Source organism: Ambystoma mexicanum, chromosome 2q (assembly GCF_040938575.1).
Source record: "Ambystoma mexicanum isolate Mex_15411 chromosome 2q, UKY_AmexF1_1, whole genome shotgun sequence".
NCBI lineage: Eukaryota > Metazoa > Chordata > Amphibia > Caudata > Ambystomatidae > Ambystoma > Ambystoma mexicanum.
Genome location: NC_090924.1, coordinates 1,112,077,280 through 1,112,097,076, shown reverse-complemented (window position 1 = coordinate 1,112,097,076; position 19,797 = coordinate 1,112,077,280). Strand labels below are relative to the sequence as shown.

Below are 19,797 nucleotides of genomic sequence, written 5' to 3'. Positions count from 1 at the left end.
GCAGGGATTCTGGGTAATTTTTTTAAACAAAGAGAAGTTGCAACACACATAAATTATGGTGACATGCTACAAGTAACAAAGTTTAGGAAATTATCGAATACCAGCCGAAACGGCAGAAAGATGATGTCTACGCTTGCAATGTTAGAAGCAGAGTCGGTCGCTTGTTGCTTTGAAATGTTTATAAATGTTTGCTTTGTATAGAATTGTACAGTACTATTTGACTGCTTATTTGGGTCAGCGATTGAGTAACCCTGTAGCCAGATGCGTAGACAGGGTAGGGCCTGAGCGGGCAAGGCCCACATACAATCTGTTTACAAATATTGGTGTACCCCAGCCTGAAACTCGAACAGAATCGAACTACAAGACTATCCAACATTTCTTTAAGGATATCTCATGTGATGCCCCATTGTCCAGACTCCTTATTTGTGCTAGTCTATGGGCAATTTGGCTGATGGAGGAAAACTCACTAAAAAAACTCACTATACTTGTACATGTACAACCTTAAAAAAGTACAAAATCAAATGCCCAATAAGGAATCATATAATCTTTAATCTACATGTGCTTCAAACGAAGTGTGTTTTGAAAAATAAGAAATACTAAGAGACACTGTTTCATCTGAATACAATCTCAAAAATAATAAGACAAAACAAATCATCAAAAATATAAAATGCACAACATAACACAATTGAATGTCTAATTTCTAACATCGATGAACATTCTTGGGTCAGCGATTGAGTAACCCTGTAGCCAGATGCGCAGACAGGGTAGGGCCTGAGCGGGCAAGGCCCACGCATAACCTGTACATGCCCACCCAGCAGTGGTGGGCCCAAGTACACAAGCTTCAGCCCCCACTTGTTTGACAATCCTGGCTATGCCTCTGCGGCTGTAGCACCATTGTCTAGCTTTAGATCCACCTAGTTAATACCCCTGTCGAGTGTTACTACAGGCGCGATTGATAACCCATGCTGTCCAATGCGTATGCAGGCATTAGCACGGGTATGGCCAGTTAAGTAACAATTTCAAAGTTCCATTATGCCAAAATAGCATAGAGGTACCATATTCCATTATTCCCAATCAGGACATCAGTGCCTGGCAGTATCATTTCCACTTTGCGCAGTAAGGCCAGATTATAATGCACCACATTGATGCGGAGGTGTCACATTCAATGTTCACAGTAACCACAGCAGTACAGCATTCCATTAAGCCCAGTTAGCAAATGAATGCCAATTCTCATAGGTTCGACGAGCACAGCAATGGCAAATCCCAAATTGGTCTAGTCCCAAAAGGGCTTTTGCAAATTTGGGGATACTCCATCCAGTACCTTTTTTTAAAAAAATGGGCAATATGTAGCACTCACTTCCTGCTTTGGCGATCGCGGATGGCCCTGTGCCAATTCGGATGATGCGTAATGTTCGCGGACATCGCACACAGCCACTGATTGGTCAATCGAGAAACGTGAGGTGTGCCAAAACATTTCAAACGGATGCCATGTTCGATCTGGGAACTTTCAATGCGAACTTAGTATACTGTCCACGGACCAAGCAGTATCAAGAACACATTTGTGTTGTGTTGAGGATCAAAGAGTGCCTGCAGAGGGTGATGGAGAGAAGAAACGTATGTGTTATTGGCTGTAAAAATTGTTGCATGTTTTTCGCTGTGTTCGCAGTCCATTTTCCTGTTTGCTTTTATCACAGATGATTTTTTATTTATTAATTCATTTTTATTTGTTCAGACCACGCAACGCACAAACCCGCAGGCATCAGGGCACTTTTACAGATAACATGGGGCCCAAGGTCGGGTTTAGGCATAGGTACATATACATACTTACAGCTGTAGAAGCACAGGTTCAAGTGTTGCAATAATAAACTTATAGGCATGGCGCATACGTGGGTATGAAGTTTTGAATAAGTCAACAGCCAGGTTTTGCGGGCTTTGCAGAAGACCCAGTAGGATTCTTCCGCACTAAGGGCAGGTGGGAGAGAGTTCCAGTACTTGACAGCAAGAACTGGGAAGCTGGACCCTCCTGCTTTCGCTCGTTTGAACTAAGGTTGGACCACCCTGTTGAAGTATGGGGCTCTGGTGGGCCTACTAGAACTTTATTGATGATTTGAACCAAGTAGGATGGGGCTGCTTTGGAGATGGAATTATGGATTATTGATAAAGTCTTGATTAGGATTCTTTCGTTAATGGGTAGCCAGTGAGCAGCCCTGCAGGAGTCCGAGATGTGCTTTGATCGTGGGATATTGAATGCAGTGCGTAAGACATTATTTTGGATGGTTTGTAGTTTTTTTAGGTTCCGTGTTGATGTACGATCGAATAGGACATTGCAATAGTCCAGCCTGGAGCCCACCACTGCCGGGGCGATTGTTAGATGGTTGTCTCTAGATAGGAAGGCCCTTGCGGTATTGAGCAGTTAGGCTGCTGCAGAGGAGATGGCACTTACTTGGCGTGTTAGGGAGAGAGTGCCATTGAGATAGACTCCTAGGGCCTCATTACGACTTTGGCGGTAGCCATGCCGCTATTGGCGGCATGGCTGCCACCGAATTCGGGTCTGGGTTCCCAGAATGGGGAAGTACCGGGCCATTCCGAGTTTGGGGGGCCCGGTAATTCCTCTCTCCAGGAACCCGGGCCCGGACCTTCCCCGTTCCCATCTGAGCCCCCATAGGGCTCAATGGGAATGGGAGAGGGTGCAAACAACGGGCCGATTACGAGCGGCCCATTGTTTGCTCCCTCTTCCCCTCGCGGGACCAGGTAAAGACACCTGGTTTGACCAGGCGTTACTTACCGTGTCCCGCGAGGAGAGCTTGTAATGAGGCGGAACGGGTTTAACGGGTCGGCCTCCTTTAGCAGAGCCGTTAACCCATTCTGCCTCACTCGTAATGAGGCCCCTAGTGTTTTTACAGAGGAGCAGACAAGGATGACAGATCCATCAATGTTGAAGGTGGAATATTGAAAGTTGAGGGTTTTTAATGCTGCTACCGGACCAATGATGAGAAGTTCAGTTTTCTCATCATTGAGGCAGAGGCCGTGGGGCTCCATCCATGATTGGATAGTGGTGTAAGTGAAACTGAGGGTGGTGAAATCTTTGTGGTAGGACCCTGAGAGCGGGAGGAGAAGCTTTGTGTCATCGGCATAGCTGTGTAAGCTATGCCGAGCGAGTCCAGGTGGTCAAAGAGGGGCTTTGTTAAAATGTTATGGAGCTTGGGTTAGATGCAAGATCCTTGGGAAACCCCACAACTACTGGGGCAGGGGGAGGCTCAGGCATTATCGGCAAAGACTTTCATCACTCTCCCTTCGAAGAAGGAGGCTATCCAGGTTTCCTGGGAGAAAGCAGCAGAGGATTTTGCGGTCCAGGAGATCAGATTTGGTACCGTGGCCAGGGCGGAAACCTGATTGGCGGATTCCTAGGATTTGGTTGGTTTGTAAATGGCGTTGAATTTGTTGGTAGGCAGCTCTGTCGAGAATTTTAAGGAGGAACTCTATGGTGGTAATAGGCCGATAGTTATTTGCAATAGCGGGGTTGAGTGTGGGTTTCTTTAATAAGTAAAGGACCCAGGCTTCCTTGAGGCATGAGGGGTACTACACCTGTATTGAAGGAGTTGTTAATAAAGGCAGAGATTAAAAATGTGTTTTTTCGAAGCCACAGTCTTTGATCAGTGGTGCTGGGCAAATATCCCCTTTGCATCTGGATGGCTGTAAGCTTTGTATGATGCGAGACGTTTCTTTTGTAGTGGCCTAATTGAAACTATATGATGGGGCATCAGCAATATTAGCACTGGGCATGTACGTGGGCAGAGGTTGTTGCATAATTCAAGCTTTTATACCCAGATTTTCTCTTTTAGTGTGTCAATTTTGATCAGAAGGGCGTTCTGAATGGAGTTACACCAGGCAGAGTCCTTAAGGATCGTAGAGACTTATATTAACTTATATTTAACTTACATTGCCCTTAAACAAGGTTGCAATTTAGCGGCAATTCTTTTTAATCTCTATCTTTGTGATTTGGGACAGGTGTGGAAAGAGTTGGGGATGTATCCAGTATGAATTGGCTCTATTAAATTGCATTGGCTAGTATTTGCAGATGATTTGCTTATAATGGACTCTACTCCAGCTGGTATTCAGGCTAAATTAATTACATTTGAAAAATATTCCTATAATTTAAACCTTATTCCTAATGTTAGCAAAACAAGCATACTTGTTTTCAATGCTGGCAGAAAAATAAAATCATATCGATGGAGAATTGGCGATCTTGTAGTTCAACTTCAATGCTTGTCCGTTAGGAAGCCAAATGAATTTAATTTTCATCAAATACTGCCAATTCTTAATAATCCCCAATGTGATTTTCTCACTATGAAAGTGCAAGCTGCCATTATTTACATCTTGGATATATGCCCCTTTGATTTAAGCTCCTACCTCGATTCTTTGCAAGGTCGTTTACTCAAAGGAGCGTTACGAATGGCATTGTCTATCCCTAACTGCGTGATAAGACACAAGTTAAGTCTGATATCGTTGTTATGCAGAGTGTCATGGCGCTTGCTGTCCATTTATGCAAAAATGTTGAATCCGCCTGAAAATTGTTTATTTAAAGATCTGCAAGTATTGATGTAAGAACAATCAGTAGGCTCTATTAATAAGTTTACGGTCTGCATACAAGTGATTTTAGATCGACTTGGGGTATCACATGATGATCTATGCTTTCAACCTGGTTTTGTTAAAAAGAAAATCTTTGAAAAAGATTGGATATGCACTTTAGATCAACTGAAACTTTATTCTTCATATTGTGAATATGCCAAATTCTTACGAAAACATGTACAAGGTATTCCCTATGTTGACATATTTCCTTGTCCTATTATAATAAGTTTATTCATGCGTTTTGGTATGAATCAATTTCACACTAAAGAACGTTGTCACTGATGGACTGCTCTGTCAATTCCTATGCAATCTATGGAATGTAGGTTTCCCAGTTGTATGGAACACTATGAAACCCTTAAACATCTGGTGCTCGAGTGTCCACATTTTAAAAATTCGTGCTCACTTTTTTTGATGAAATCTGTTACCGTTGAATTTGTTGATTGCACTGAATTTTTATGGGACAGACTTATGAATGGAACATATTATCCTCTAATTCTAGCATTAGGCAATTTTTTAAAGATTGTGGAAGAAGAGCTTGCTCGATTTGAAAGTTAAGATGGCAGTGATATATCTTTATAATGTCATTGAAAATAATGGGTGTTTTAAAACTAGAACTGCCAAAGGGTCTTGTATTAATGGGTTTATTTGTTTTATGTTTATTTTTAAAAGCTCTTGTGAATATATGGGGCTAATGCATAGCCCGTTAAGAATGCAAAGATGCTTAAGAATATTTTAAAGTTTTTTGTTGTATGAAATTAATTTGATGTTAAGTAAAGTTGTAATTTTGTAAAGGTTTATTATAACCAAACACAAATAAAAACAAAAAAAAGAGGGACTGGTGTTTCCAGTTCTCTGAGGATAGTAAACAATTCCTTTGAGTCAGAGTTGGCATTGGCAATACTTGATTCAATGATTCAGATGGACACTTTTTCCAACTTGACTCAGCAGGTCTCTTCTCAGCTCTAAGGGTTGAAAGCTCTTAGGTGTACCATGCATTAGTGTGGATAGCTGGTTTGGCTTTTTTTGGCAACTAGAGAGGCAATGGTGTCAATGACATTGGTAATGGTGGTGGAGTAGTGTTGCACTAGGAGCTCTGAGTCTATAATGGCGTGAGGTTTACCTCAGTGAGTTTGCGTGAACTGTGAGCAAAAGTGGATGAGGTTGAGCTAGTGGAGGGTTTGGCGGGCGGGCCTGCTGGGAGTGACAAGGTGATGACATGATGGTCTCACCATGGGCAAGGTGAATTGTTTTTGATGGAGATGCGACAATTTATGCCAGCCAGCCAGCCAGTCTGGCACACATCCTTTTATATAAGTGGTCTCATAAATGCGTTGGTCGATGCCAAGTGAAGTAAGGGCAGTGGCTAGTGAGGTGGCCTGAAAGTCAAGGGAGTCATTGAGGCCCAAGTTGATATCCCCTAGAAGGAGCACTTATGATGTGGGCTTGAGATTGTAACTTAGTAGGAGGAGTAAGTCCTCTTCAAATGTGAGGGTGGGACCTGGTGGGCGATACATGAGATGACTATTGATCATGTTGGTGGGGGAGGTGGTCCATTTGAGAGAGAGGATGTCTCAGTTGTTATTAAGTTATTAAGTTGTTATTTGATGTCTGTGGATATCTATTGACATTTGTGTTGTGTCATATGCTACAATAATGATTACTTTGGGTTTAATACTTACATAATGGGAGTGCTAAGTGTGGATTTAGCCATGGCCACAGTATGCTTACTTTGAATTTAATGATTATTAATACAAACAATCTGACCCCTGGCAATGGCTAAACCACAATGGGACTTTTGGAGTGTGAGTATGGTAGAAGTCACAGTAGGTGAGGCTACGCAGCCATGCCCCAAACAATGTGGTCACTGGCCATGGACGCAGACATGATTACTTTGGGTTTAATAATTATGTGTGTGTGGGTTTAGTAGTAGTAGTCAGATAGTGGGGTGAAAAGAGCCCTGGATGTCATAAAGAAAAGACCAGAGTCAGTGGGGGACATGCCCCTAAGTAAAAGGCCTGGACTGGAACACTGTAGAAAATGAGGCTATGAAATCAAAGCAAGAAGGAGTGAAATTGAGCCTCAAAGAATCACGTCGCTGCTCCGTCACTACCTGGGCCTTCCTCAAAAAACCTATTGATGTCTGGCTTGGCCCTCAGGAGCCTAATAACCTATATGGTTGCCTATGTATGTTATTCTACTGGCTCTTCCATGTCAGGTGGCTGGCCTGGTACATCCCCAAGTCACTATCTATAACAATGTTACAGTATGAGGGTCTTACCATTGGTTCTTGCCCGTTGCTACCCACCCCTACGATACCAAACTGTGATTAGCCATGATTTTGAGCTGTGCAGCTCCGAATTATGAGAAATTACTTGTATTTACTGCTGGTGCTTTTGTCGTTCTGGGAATGGAATGTCATCTGTATCTTGTGGCCTTAGCAGCAAGTCCTGTCCCACAGGTTTTTCTCTTGTCTTCCAGCCTGAATTCAGCTCAGCAACGCTCTTGCTGAGAGGCCTATGGCCTGCTGCAGTTTTCTTAAACCGTTATAATGCAGCTTCTACAGTGTTTGTGCTATTCTATATTCTCCAATGGTTAGTCACACTTGGTTCTGTCAGGTGCCATAGGTGCTCCTGCAGTTCCAAAAGGTTATTCGCATGTAAGCCTCTGCAAGCTCTACTCAAGATCTCTTGCTTCTTGGATTTTCTGTGTTGCTGCGTTTAGCTAATGACGAAAATAATAAAAGCAATGACAGCATGTATAGGTATCTGTCCTCTATCTATAGAACTGTACACTCATGCTCTTCATGTATTTGAGTGTGTGTTTGTGTCCCGAAGTGCGGAGGGCATGCATGCTTCATGTCTAGCGCTGCTAAGTCGTGGTGTCTCTACTGATTCCAGCAACAAGGCTTCTTGGCGCTTTAATCGATACTATCAATTGAGGTGTCTTTAGTTGCAGCCTGGGGCTCCTCATCCACTCTGGGGTAGATTTGTACCACACCTGGCCTGTAGGGCTGGCTGAGTGCGTACCTCTCAAAGTACTTGTCATCCATAGGTCTGTTGGGGATTATTCCATAGTAGAATTGGTGATTGCAGTGTTTCCTGGTCTTCTTCCGTGTCATGTATTTTATAGGAGGGGGAGGAGAGGGTAAGCTTCCCCATCACTCTTCACATAAAAAAAATAATTCATAACACACAGAGCAATCCACGGCCAAGGAGCAGAATTCTTACAAAACAAAATCAGCATTTACCAGCCAATCAGAACACGGACATCCGCCTGGAACCTAAACCATACACAAGGAAAAAACTTGCTGGATCAGCATTCTCTTGCCTAGCTGCTAAAATGTGGAACTCTCTCCAGAGAGAAATAGGAAACATAAAGGGCCATCTAAAGTTTAGAAAACTCTTAAAAACCTGGATATTCAACTCAGAACCAGACGAAAATGAATGAGCAACACCCACACCCCTCGGAATGAACACTTACATGGCAAGACAGAGAACTATACCCCACGACAAAGTGGAGGGAGGTGGAGAGACGTCAAGTGGGAGGAAGACCCGGGTGCACCCGTTCGCATGGAGGGCCTTCCTAAGGCTAGGGAGAGACATGGGAGCATCCTAGGTTAACCACAGACGGAGGGCATTAGAGCTGAAGGGGATAGAATGGAGATGGAACAGATAAACCACAGTGCCCAGGGAGCTCATGGGCACAAAGGAGAGGTCCTCCACCCTGCAAGGGACCCAAGGAGGCGATGCGGGCTGCACACCAGGCTATCCCAGGGGCCAAAGCAGTGTAGACATCCAGCAGTCTGAACACAAGGGTGTGGGGAGGAGGAGGCATCACTACTAAACAGCCCTGCTGGCAACCCACAAATCTGCACAACCCACAAATCTGCGCAGAATATAGGAGGGAGACCCCCCTAGCACAGCACAATGCACGACATGGGCAGGGACACATGAAACAGGTGGCCAAAGCGGAGGGTGTATGATGGAGAGCCAACACTAACCAACCCACTAAAAAACTCATCCCTCTGCTTACACCTCTCAAACTCTAAACACAGCCATACCTATACAGCACAACAAACCACACACACTTCACTGCACTGCAACAACAAAACAAACCACACATAGCGCCGCACAACAGCACATGACAACTACCAACTGAAAAATCCCACCTATGCACAGCAAACGGTGGAAACCGAATTGAAGCTGCCATCAGCACATAACAGCTCTTTTGCACTTTTTCGCTACTCAGTCCTATTAACCTACCCTACCCTCTTGCTTCTCAGATCCGCCAAAGCACCAGCGGACACTCCGGTGGTGATAGTGTGTGATATAAATATCCTTTAACATAACATAGATCTTGTCCTTGTGATGCTCTTGCGTGACATATGACACTATTTGAGACTTCACATCGGACCATATTCACAGATTTTAAAAAAGAAGTGACTTTACTCTAAGTTATGGTTGCAAGCAGATTAGAAATAATGACATGAGATGAAGCATGAGGGGAAGCAAATGCGAATCAGCAAATAGAGACAATGGAGCATGATCAGTGTTAGAGACACTCACTACGTCAGTAGCCTTAATGTTGCCCTTATCACCCGAATGATCTCACAGGCGCTATTGACAGATGCACAAAATCCAACGGGCAATAAATCAGACAACAAACTGCTCTCACGTTATTTTCTAAGACTGAGACCATCTTCATCTCATAGTAACACCTCGCCCACCCATCTGAAGAACCTTCTGCTCATCCAGGCGCACGCTGCTACTCTTACTTCTTAAACTATAGGCCATGGTGCCCAACTAATGATCAGTAGAAGTCAATCAATCCAAATCCTCTCGACTCACAAACCTGACTGTGCATACAACAGAAAGCACAGATGAAAGGGTCCAGAGCCACCTTGCTTCAGTCGTGCAGTCTTACTTTCATCATGGAAATGTGGAGAGGAACCCGCCCGCTCTTCACCGCTCCTTTCCATAACTTTGTTAAGCAGTAGACACTGCTGCTGTTTAATTATATCGCCACCCTTACAGCACTGTGCCGCGTCATCCCGGGCGGCCTGGGTAATGTAGAAGTGGAGTGGAATGAATATAGGGCAGTGGAAGCTGCCTTAAGCAACCCAAACTGCCAAAAGCGCCTGCAGCCATGCACTGACGCACTGTCCAGATGTTTCACATGCGCATGCTCCTGTGCAATCATAACAATGTAGATAGAATCCACAATCTGCAGTAGCAGCAGCCAAAGCTGCCTGCGCCTAGTGCCGCAGTAGACCATTATATGACCTTGACAATTTAAATAATATCTCTCCAGCCTTATCCTCTCTGCAATGGCTCCCTATTGAGAAGCACAAGTGGCCACACTCGGTTATCCCTGTCACACGTGTTAATGGAAAATGACCCTAAAGTACTTGTCAAAGCGCTTCAACCAGTACATTACATACAAATCCTTGAGTTCATCCTCTGCCAGAAACGTATCTCTATCGCAATAGGGAAAAGGAGTCTTGACCACACATCCTCAATTAGCCGGGGTCTAGAGATATAGGACACATTCAAGCCATAACTCAAACCATGTCTCAAAAAGATCTACTTTCAGAAGTAAAGCTAAGTTCGTGTTCAACCTTCCCCATGACGTACCAGCATGCACCTCACTGTGTATAGCATTTGTAACACCCCGGGGCCTATAGTTTCCATATGGACTGCTGAGATCCTGCAATGTTTCTCCCTTCTGTTTAGTCATGCTTATGTTTCCGATGTACTACATCCATCTTTGTAAATTGTTGCGTGTTAATACTGTGTCTATACATTGGGCCTCATTATCACTCTGGCGGTAGCCGTGCCAGTAAATACTGGCACGGCTGCCGCTGGAGTAATTTTTTTCCAGCACCCGCCAATGGGGACTTACAGCACCGGCGGTCCCGGTAATTCACTATTGCCGGGTGCCGGAACATATTACTCCCCATTCCCATTTTAGTCCCATTGGAGTCAATGGGAATGGGGAGGACGGATGCACCGGCACCATTCATGAATGGTGCCGGTGCATCCTTTGAGGTCTGCGAGTGGGTGCTGTTCCTCCTGCCAGGTCAGACCTGATGGGCTGAAAGGCACCCGCTCGCAGAGCTCGTAGTTTGCCGGTCCGGAAACAACGGTACTGGCAAGCTTACCGGTATCATTGTTTCTGGACCAGCAAACTTTTAATGACCCTGTGATAAAAATGGAGCAGATTTGGTAACAAAGACACCGGCTGGCTCAGGCTCTGTTAATACTAGGCAGAAAGACCATATGAAGGGTTAATTGATGATATCTAATGGAAGGGAGTAATTGACAGGTCACTGGGCCAATCACAGAGAAGATTGGAGGGAGATGAAGTTTGATGACAACAATTGTCCCTTCTTTGTTTTTGTTTTGGTTGCCTGGAGACCGAGGAGGAGCTTTTGAAGGAGGACGGTTGGAACTGGGCGTATTGAGACAGCTGAACAGAAGAGGGAAGTTGTGCCGTTGCACCGAGTTAATCAGAAGTTAAAGAAACTAATAATATATGCGATAGTTAGAAATCGCTATTGAGTTTGTCCCATGTGAGGCCGAGAGAAAAATCGGAAAAGGGGAGAGTCAGCGTACGAGAGAACAGCTGATCTGCCGAAGGGAGTAGCTGCGGCGGAGCTCGTAACAACGGAGACCGCGCCGAGCCGAGCAGCTGATGACTCGCTGAGCCTCCCGAGGATAGAAGTTTTTGGTCAGCGGGGAACGCCAAGACGAACAGCTGATCGTGTGTCACGGCTAAGAAGAGGACGCGACCGTGATTGATTCCCCGAAGTTGCCTGGAGGTGAGAGAGAGAAAGTCGTTACAGGCTGACAGAGTGGACAGAAGGCGACCCTCGGAAATGGTGTAAACCAACGTGGATGAATGCGAGGGAGCAAGCAGGGGAGTGATCCCGCAGGATCGATCGGAAGACCCATTGACGTGACCCAGCTGATTAGCGGTAAGCTATTACTATGAAAGAAAGAGCACCGCTCTGATACGAATTGAACGGCTGCCGGACCAAACATATGTAGACGATTTCTGATGTTGAAAGTGGGCACCGTTGCGCTACGTATTATTCAACGCTGACATGTTACGAGTTATTTAGGAAATGCTATTACGATATTAACTGGGTGCAAAGCGCCGAGACGCATGTTGAGAAATACGGAATTCAGACTATTAGAAGAGTGAAGAGAATAAAGAGGGAGACAAGTCCTAAAGCAAAGGAGAAAAGACCCAAACAATATTGTAGACGTCAAAGAAAGGAAGACACGAAGTCGAACAAAGACTTACCTGAAATATTCTGTCCCGCTTGGCCAAAAAGAACTCTGTCCTCTCCAGAAGATATCGGGAGACCACCTGTATCCTTTTATTTGGTTATCTGAAAGAAAACATAAAAAAAATATTAGAAGAGTTATATGTTGATAATAAAAGTTACCTTGGGAATAAGAATATACATTCTCCGTTTAACTGTGTTTATTTACCAATATTGTGTACAAACCTCACAGACCCCCATTGTGTGTTTTAGTGGTTTGAAATGACTACCTTTTCATGTGGCACATATCCAAATAACACCAAATAAATGAATACATTATTGGGGTACCGTACATTGTAGCACGTCGGTGTGCAAGTGTAGAATTGGTACAAACAGTTCTTTTGGGGCTGCCTGAGAAGCCCAATTATGTACTTTTGCATATATTTGGACATGGTCCAGCTATGTATATGTGTTGTTGATTGTGGTATACAGAATACAAACATTGGAGCTATATACTGTGTGGCAGTAGGTTTTCAGTACAGGCAGCTGTTATTTTTTTTATTTTTATTTAATTGCGTTGCAATTTTTACAAAAATAAATTTATAAAATCCTCCACACAGAAGAAATAAAAGTTCCTTTTCCTTTTAACCCTGTTCCAAATTAGATAGAGTTGTGTCAAAGTGGGTTTGTTCTAATTTTCACTTTTCATATTTTCTGAGTTATTACAGATCCAAAGACTTCAAAAATAGAGTCACTCTGACCACATCCCGTCTGTTATTACCACAGCAGTGCCCATAAATTGTCTAAAATGAGAGTTCCATAGTTTTTTAGCGGATCCGCAAGAAACCTACGTCTTTCTGTTACAAGACCTTCACAATCTAGCAGTAGATGCCTTGTGGTTTCCACGTGAGGGTTTTCTTTGCAGAAGCGGCATTTGTTCGATTTCACTTGATTTCGAATGGCTAAGATTTCGTTAGTTTTCAGCTGATTTAATTGAAGTCTTAAGAATGTTCGGCTTAGCCTTTTATCAGGAAATTGTTTTAGGTACCCTCTTACTTCTTTGAGCTTCATTGGAGTCAACGGCAAATTTGCCATCAAGGAATACTGGTTGGCCACTTCAAGAGTATTAATCCAATCAGCCTCGAAGAGTTTTTTTGAGACTTTGTCTGGGTTTTGCACCAACGTTTCTACAGTTAGATCTAGTTCTTTCAATATATCCAAGTTGAGCTGTTCCCAATTATGTAACATTTTATTTGTCCCACCTTCTGTCTCTCTTCTGATAAGGTCCAGCGCCTTAGATTCTGGGGCGTTTATTACTTTTCGATAAAGCATTAAAATTGCTCTCAATTTAATTGCCAACAAGTATGACAGGCACAGTTCTCTTCTAATGAGCGCCATTGGTGTCGGTTTAGACAGCCCCAAAACGCCTCTCCAAAAAAACCTTTTGAATTTCACCCAAATCGATTTCGGGGCTAACGGCATAGCGTCCATGCCATATGTAAGGGCGGGGGCTACCTTCATCTTGAAGATTTCTAAGATGGGAATAAGGGAGAATCTGCCGTGCTTCCTGTCTACGGCCTTCGCTTGTGCCGTTAGATTTTTTAATTTGATCCACAGAAAATCTCGCATGGCCGCTTCCTTCTTATCGTTGCTAATCATTATTCCCAAGTATTTGAAGGTGATTACTTTTTCTAAGAGGAGACATTCACAGTACCATGAGAGTCTGAGATTCCTTTTTAGGGTTCTACCCATTATCAGAATTTTGGTTTTCTCTTTATTCAATTGTAGGTTGTTCTTTATCAAATAAGTCACCAGGTTGTCGAGTTGCCGTTGCAGGCCAATCGGGGTAGGGTCCATCAATATTATGTCATCGGCATAGAGGAGTCTCAATATCTTAGATCCTCCTAACGATGGTGGAAAATGCCTGACTTCACAAGATGAATCTTCGTAGTCAGCTATATAGGAGTTGTATAGAGTAGGTGCAAGGGGACATCCCTGCTTTACTCCTCTAGCTGTCTGTAGTTCCTCTGACAGACGGCCTTCTGCACTAAGACGTACCCGTACAGATGTAACTTGGTGAAGGACTTGAATAGGTTCCAAAATTGAGGGTGGGCAGTTCTTTGTTTCCAGTTTTGTCCACAAGCGTTGCCTGTTGACCTGGTCAAACGCTTGGACCAGGTCAATGAAGGCAAATAAACTGGAGGACCTCCCTGCAAGACTTTAGCTTTCATGGCACTTAGCAAAAGGATATTTGTGGTAGTTCCTGAGTTTTTTACAAAACCATTCTGAAAGGGGTCTGCAAAATCAACGCAGCCAAGTTAGAAAGGCATCTAGGGCCAACGAGGCGAACACCTTCCCCATCACATCCAGGAGAGCAATTGGTCTGTATTGTTTAGGATCATCCGTTGCTCCTCTCTTGAAAATGGGGACAATGATTGCTTTTCTCCATGATGATGGAATGTCCTGGATGATGTTACAATTAGTGAAGATCTTACTCATTATGTTGGCCCACAACTCTGGATGTTTTTTTAGTTCCAAGTTGCAGATCCCATCCGGACCAGGAGCCCTTGAGTTGTTTAATTTGGAGATTTTATTTAAGATTGTTTATTTATCGGAATGACTTTATATTCCAAATGACTTTATCCCTTATTTTCACACCGTAGGAGTACTTATTCTGTGTCGTATTACCCAATATCGGGACGTAGAGGGAGGCAAAATGCGTTATCCAATGGTCCTCTCCCACATTGTTTTGTATATTATCATTCGTCTTATTCAACGTCCCCTTGATCGTATTCCAAAATTCCTTCGGTTTGTTACCACAAATTGCACAGAGCATTTGCTCGGCATCCAGCTGGTATAATTTGTGCCGGTAGTGCATTAGCCAACTCCTGTAGTTGCAAAGGGGCATTACCCACCTCGCCTTGTTTTCTGGTGACGGGACTTTCTGATAGATTTTCTTGAGTCTCCTGTGTAGTTGTCTTTTTTCAACTAAATCTGGATTGTAATGATGATGGTGACTTGCTGTTGCTTTAGTTGTTCTCTTAGCGTTCATTGCAAAAATCGTCAGTGGCGGCGTGTAATCCAAGTCAGCCATACTTATTTCTGTAGACTTTGACCCAATCAACAGACTTACACTTGTACTGAGTGTCTATTTGGAGGAGAGCTTTTTCTGAGATTTTAACATGGTTTCCTCTAGAGGCCACAACAATAGCTGGCAGGTTAGAAAAGAGTTGGACCCTAGGTGCAAGGCATTCTGTGATGAGTAGGTTATGATCACTAAACGTCGCAGTCTCGAACCTGAAGTTAGTAATCTCCAAGAGCAGGTCCTTGGAAAAATATACGTGATCAATTTTCCCGAATTGAACTCCTCTCTGCCATGGTGGAATATTTACGTTTATTTTAGATTGCAGCCAATGAAGATTGTGCATGTCCGGGGGCTGTCATAAGCTGTTCCAGCAGTTTTCCACATTTTCTCACTGGGAGGTTTCGGTTTTGATGTTTGGCCTGCTGTCCTATACCTTCACATGCCGCGTTAAAATCGCTGTTGATTATTGTGAAATGTTCTAGATTTTTAGAATCCACCACCTCCCAAATTTTCCCCATCTCATTAGTAAATTCCTCATTCGATGTTATTTCCGGGTTCCAATACACGTTAATTAGAAAAATGTTCTACGTTTTCTGGGTCTGAGAGTCACCAGTTATGTTTTTCCAATTTAATAAAATTGCCTGGATCCAATATGGCGAAGAGAGCACTTCAAAGACGTTGATACCTGATTCTGCTCTTATTGTAGTTATTATACCAGCTGTTGTCCGACCAATTGCCCCTTTCTTTGCTGTGGTGAATATTAGTTCAAAGCCATCTAGTTGAGGTTTATCAGTCAGCCATGTCTCTTGTAGACACAATATATCAAAATGGCCAAGATTGACATCAGTTGTCTTTGTGAGGTGCTCAAAGCCTCGCGTGTTCCAACAGCCAAACTTGATATTATTTCTTAATGCTGTTTTTCCGCTTTTCCACTCAGTCTCCTTTAAGGCTGGTTGCCTTCCTCCCTTAGCCAATGATGGCTAATTATTAAGTTGGAGTTCACTAGACGTCTTAGACCATGACCACGATTCTAATTTTTTATCAGCAGCTCCTTTAGGTCTCAGTGTTGACAAACCTTTTTTAGTTGGATTCTGCGATCTGGGTGCCAGGGCCTTATGACCGTTGGAGCTATCTTCCTTATGTATATGCCCAATCTGGATTTTTGGATCTCGTTGGTAAGATTTGACTCCTCTTATCCTTCCTGATCGTTGTTCTTTACGAGAAGTGCAGAGATGTTCCATCTTACTTATACAGTGTGTACGTGTGCGATCTGAGGTTCTCGGCATTATTTTTGACCCACCTATGTCGATGTCTTCTCGTCTCTTGATTTCAAAAGGGTCATTTATTGGGCAAAGGACTTCTGTTGGATCATATCCCAAAATCGATAGGCTTTCTATCTCTTTCATCAGTTGGAATTTGATGATTTCGGAATTCAGATGTAGATATGAGGAATCTCTTCTCCCTGATTGACATGGTTCCATTGTCCACAGATCCATATTCTGGATATGTCTTAGACTTGGTATTTCTGTAAGTACTTTTAAGATGGTGCTTCTGTTCAGAGTCAAACCGTCTCCTGGATGGTGTATGCATTTCATTTTCAGGATGCAGGTGCTTTCAATTCGCTTCTGCAAACTTTTCTGCTCTCTATCATCATCTCGCCTTACAGAATTTCTGTGTGTATTGCTTCTTATAATCTTCGGTGGTGAACGCCTGTTCCCATTTTCAATAGCACTTACATCAGTTGTTTTTTTTTTTTTAAGCTCACCTTTCAGATCGTTTCTCATATGGCGGCTATTTTCAGGGGATGAGTCGTACATATTCCTGATCTTTTCCTGGGAGTTAGTCACTACTTTATTCCTTATCCATTCCCTCGTTTTTACCACACTACTTATGCTCTTCTTTTTCTTGTTTTGTGGTGTATTAGTCATCGGTGAGGATGGATCATGTATTTGTAGTTTCCTCGGTGGTTCCAGGTTTAAGCTTCTGTCAACCATCGTTTCAGCTTTCCTTTTAGGGATTCTTATCATACTTGTTTCAGAACCCGAATCCTCAGTCGTACGTGTGCTCCAATTCAATTGTTCATCCAGGATCAAAACCGGATGGTTCAGTGCTTCTTTACCTGGAGTCTTTGTTGACTTTTCATGTTTTTCCAACCATTGAGTGTCATCTATTGGACACTCAGCTATTGCAGCTGTTGGTTGGCACGTATATTTGGAGAGTATCTTAAGGGTTTTTGAACTCCTAATCGGAGCTGCTTTATTGTGATTTCATTTAGAGGACATGGGTACGAGTGAATTCTGATGGTTAAATATGCCATAGGTAAATACATTTGTCTTTTGGCCAGGTGCAATGATTTTGTCTCTGTTACTCTCTGGGACCTTTGTAAACGAAAAGGGATTCAAAGATTGAACTTGTACTTCAGTGATTGAATCACTGTACAAATCGGCCTGATTTTTCTCCTCTTCTTCGTCAATTATAGCAATTATTTCTACCAAAGGGTCGATTGGTTGCCCCAGATCCATGGATAAATTTCTCTGGTTATGTTGATCTGTCCTCTTAAATGGTTCTTTGCTTTCAACATTAGTAACAACACAGTTCGTTTGTGTGTACTTCGCCACCATCTGAATGCATTCTCCTGAAACCTCCTTAGTGGCATTCGATTTACTTGAAGATCTTGCTTGATCCTGCCTGAGTGACTGTTCTATCCTGGATGCCAGAGTTCCCTCATTCCCTACCATGAAACCTTCCAGATAGTTCAGCTTTGTTTGCATCAGGGCTATGAGGGATGTCTGGTCATGCAAGGTGTCATTGATACTCTCATGAAGCTTGCTAAAATGCGCAAGCGCGATCGTAACCGTAGACTTGATATTCAGCAAGTCAGTTTTTTTGTGGTGAGTCTTGAGGAGGAGGCTGTTGGAGTTCGCTCAGTCTTCTCATTGGAATTGGGTATGCATCATTTCTATAGGATTGTTACATCCACTTTCATTAGCACAAAACGAATTTCTCGATGTCAGCCCATTTATTTTTTCATTCACCTCGACCTGCGTTTCTACTGAGATCGTTGGTTTTTCTTGTGTCCCATACGTCCTCATTTCGAGGGATCCATCTTTCCTAGGACCAATACCCACCAATGATCTTTTTGGAGACTTCAAGAGGGGACTCCAGCAAGGTATTCGGTTGCTCCTTTTTAACACCCTGACCTCGTCTTCAAGTTCAGACTTTTCCATGGGGCTAATCCTAGATGCCATGCTATCACCCTAAGAACACTCGGCTTGAGTGTCATCTGTCATTTTCTTTCCACAGTGTCATCTAAGCACCGGAGTGCTCCCGGTCCTCTTCAAGGGCTGTATCTTTTCTGATTCTTTTGTTGGCAGATTATTATTAAGGGCGTTGTTGGTTATTTGGGATGGCTAAATGAGAGTTTCTTGTTGGATGATACTGTCCAAGATTTCCCTGTCAGATATTTCTTCCAATGGGTTCACCAGCAGCTCATTTCTTTTCTTGAAGAATTCATTTAAGGACTCCAGATTTAAAACCTTATTCGGTTCTTTTCTAGGGCCAATTTGTTTGGTGCCTTAGATCTCACCATCAGTCTTCCTGTTATTTTGCTTATATTAAAGCGATGGGTTTTGAGATGCTGACTCAATCCCACACTGCGGTTGCCCGCCGTTGTGACTCCTCGTTTCAGTTCTTGCAGCTGCTCATTTTGGTCGTCATACCTCTCATCCTCTGGCTCACTAATGAGGGTTGACGATGCGACTTCGGGCGAATCCCGCCCTTTAGAACTTCCTGTTTCCTCCAAGCCCTTTGTCACAAGGCAATTCTCAGAAGGAATATTCTCAATTAGAGATGTCCTAGATGTTGTGAAGTGTACCATGTGATGTTCAAAGTTCGTTTCACTATTCTCATAGTCACTTTGAATTAGAGACGGAGGAGGAGCATCATCCTTTGGGCTCCTTAAATCCTGCCGTGCTGGTGTCATATGTATGTCAATTGCACAGACTGTTTTAACATTAGCGTTAGCTGTTTTGCCTCTTAGACCAATGTTTGTAACCAATCCCTCATCTAGATTTGCATGCTGTGGTTCATCTTGCTGTTGTCTGGTAATATCTGGATCAAGGGCAACAATATTGTACAGCAAGATGTTGCTCAAGCCCCCCTTGTTGATCTTATCCTCTTTATTGGGATCATCACTCTTGCCTGATGGAGCGGGCGTCCTTTCTACCACTGGGGGTAGAAGCGACATCTGGGTATCTGCCAGTGTGACACCCGCTTGAGCCAAGGAGACCGCACCAGGTTTCTATATCGCAGTCCACAAGGTCCTTTCCTCACATGCGAGAGGACACGGGGAGCGCAGTAAGCTGGCGAAAACTTCGGCGGGCGATGTTGTTCTCTGGGCCCGCTTACAAACAGCGAGCTTCTCCCCCCGCTTCTTCACATTTGCCCTAAAAATCACAGTTTCCTTTGGCGGGTGAAGAACACGTCTGTGGGACTCCGTCAGGTACTGCGAGGAGGGGCTGCCAGCAGGTAAGGCAGAGAGGTGGGTAGCTGGGGAGGGAAAGATCAGAAAAGAGTGGACAGGGGAGGAGGGTTGAGAGGACCGGTAGGGGATTGAAGAGGAAAGGATTTGTGGGATAAAGGTAGGAGCCATACCTGCACTGGCAATAGCCTCACCCTCCGGCTCCGGCTCCGACGTGTGGTCTAAAGAGCCCTCCATAGTTGCCCAGCGGATTTCTGTTACCAAACTTTTTTGGCAGCTGGCGAATACTGGCCGGAGAACACAGAAGAAAACACTGAAGAAAACACTGAGGCA

The 19,797-nt window shown here is 43.7% G+C and overlaps 1 long non-coding RNA gene across 1 annotated transcript in view; it reads right to left on the bottom strand.

Annotated features, from left to right (window-relative positions):
* Positions 1-1,366: 1,366 nt before the first annotated feature.
* Positions 1,367-19,797, bottom strand: part of LOC138569974 (uncharacterized) — a 37,797-nt gene continuing 19,366 nt past the window's right edge. Inside the window, exons 2-3 of the long non-coding RNA XR_011303359.1 lie at positions 11,938-12,025; positions 1,367-1,587 (exon numbers count right to left, since the gene is read on the bottom strand). This is a non-coding gene — a long non-coding RNA (uncharacterized lncRNA). The remainder of the gene's footprint in view (positions 1,588-11,937; positions 12,026-19,797) is intronic.